The sequence below is a fragment of the Schistocerca cancellata genome, chromosome 3, assembly GCF_023864275.1.
Source record: "Schistocerca cancellata isolate TAMUIC-IGC-003103 chromosome 3, iqSchCanc2.1, whole genome shotgun sequence".
NCBI classification, from domain to species: domain Eukaryota; kingdom Metazoa; phylum Arthropoda; class Insecta; order Orthoptera; family Acrididae; genus Schistocerca; species Schistocerca cancellata.
The window spans coordinates 627,453,851-627,456,094 of NC_064628.1; positions in this window are offsets into that span (position 1 = coordinate 627,453,851).

Below are 2,244 nucleotides of genomic sequence, written 5' to 3' on the forward strand. Positions count from 1 at the left end.
CCACAGCACAACGTCGTGTGAAGGAAAAACGTGATAACAATGACTTGTGTTAAAAGAAAAAAATTGATCATTTTAATTGCGTCTTTGCTGTATAAGAAGAGGCCTCATTATTTTGGCAACGATAGCGAAGCAGGAGTAGGGAGGGTGAGAGGATTTTTGTGGCGACATCAAGCTGCTTCAGAGGCAGCAGCTATGGGCTTTAATAAACCAGCGGCTGGAACATTCTTTGACTTGCTCGGTACAGTTGTCAATGAGTTCAAGCTTAACGGGAATAGAATATTTAATTGTAATGAGATGGGAATATCAGTAAACCTCGAAGTCCACTCAAGAGTATTTGCTCTGAAAGGACGTAGGCAAGTGGAAACTCTCACTTCTGCTGAAAAAGGTGATTTTTCGGTAGTGGAGATATGGTTTTCCGTATCTGGTGTGTTCGTCCTCCTTCAATGTTAATTTTCTCAAGGAAACGGGTGAGGCAGAAGTTCAGGCTGGTCCCCCAGCTGGTGCAATATCACAGTTCATGAAACAGGCTGGATTATTAAAGAGCTCTTTGTAGAATGGTTCAAACGCTATTTCAAATTGTGATTTTGTTTTCCAGTGCATAGTTTCAGTCCTCAAGGAAGTTACAAGCTCTTAATGGCTTTAGAAAATTTGAAATTTGCCCTGTTGACAAGCGTGCCTTTAGAACTGAAGATTTCCTACCATCGGCCATCACTGCTATCGAGTTGCAAACTCTGAAGAAAACTTCAGCAGGCCCACCACACTCGTCTAGCACAGCAGGACCGGAAACTCTATCACAGGGGACAATTCCTGCACCACACTCATCGAACATGCTTCCTTATGGAGTAGCGGTGTCTCTAGAATGTACCATAGCTTCCGTAGCACAGAAAAACAAACATATATCAGAAAATAGAGCCAAAACAGCTAGTTTTTACCTTTTCTCCTCATAAGATGGAGCTAATTAGTGCCGAGGAAGGAAGAAAAAAGAAGGAAACCACGCCATATAGGAATAAGTTCGCAGCAAGAGGACGTCTTGAATTAGTCCAGGAAAAGTCTGATGGAAGATAAAAAGAACTACAGTTGGATCGCATATAACTAAGAAGAGAGCCCCAAGCTCCAAAACACCCTCAAAACTGAAGTAGCCAAATTAATCCAGTGATAGTGGTATGGTAAATTGGAGGTAGCCAATGATTCTCGGTGTGTATAGTTTATCAGGCCCGGACCTAGAGGGGGCCAAATCAAGGTATCTGCTACGGGCGGCAATTTCAGGTGACGCCAAAATCATATTCTTGAACAAAAAAAACCTTGTTTCACAAAGCATCTAGCATCCAGCACACTTCGGTCTATGGAATATTCATATGCTTTTGAGATGCATCCCTGTTGGTTTTTGGACATTTTTGAACACATTCCAAGTTGATTTCTGAACGAATCATAAATTGATTTTTGAATGCAAGCATTATGTCCATGAGGTCTCTGCCAGGGGAATCCCATCGCATCTAGAAATAAAAAAAAAACTTTTCCGCAGACAAGAACGGATGGGGCATACGAGCTGAGCCGAATAAACCCGAACGGATAAATTCCAATTGCTGTAGAATCGGTGTGCGAATGGTAAGCGTTGTTATAACTACTAGCGAAGTCCGTAGATACAGACTACCAGAGTGAAAATAAATGATTAACAGGTAAGGAAGATTACATATTATCTTCTCGGTGTATCCAAGAAAATGAACTTTTGACAGAAAATTTTTGCCAGATTACTACACTACTAAGGACCAGTTGTAAAGTCCCCAGTGAGCAGTCGCTTAAGTTCTGTTCTCGGTAAACGCGTTGTACGAACACGTAATAACGCCTAAACGGAATATAAATGCGAGATAAGAGAGCAGGTGATTCTGGTAGGGTTAGCGAAGTTAACCGGAAGATAATTGACAAAGACAGTAACAATTACAGAATTAGTGATGACAGGATTGTTTGTTAGAACGAGGAAGGGTAAGAAACGGGGATCTCACACAAATTATATGGAACAATATTGACGATTCCAAATTTGTATAAAAATTTCGTACTACTACTACTTTTGGATCTCATGCTTGAGAAACTGGAGCATATGAATGAAATGGGAAACTGTTTCCTAACATAAAACTTTTTGCTTGTGGTAGGCCTGATAGGCATTTGATACTGGTGAATTATATTCTGTCGGTATTATTTATGTAAATGAGGTAGACAGAAATGACCATTTGTGCCAAAGGAGTCTCG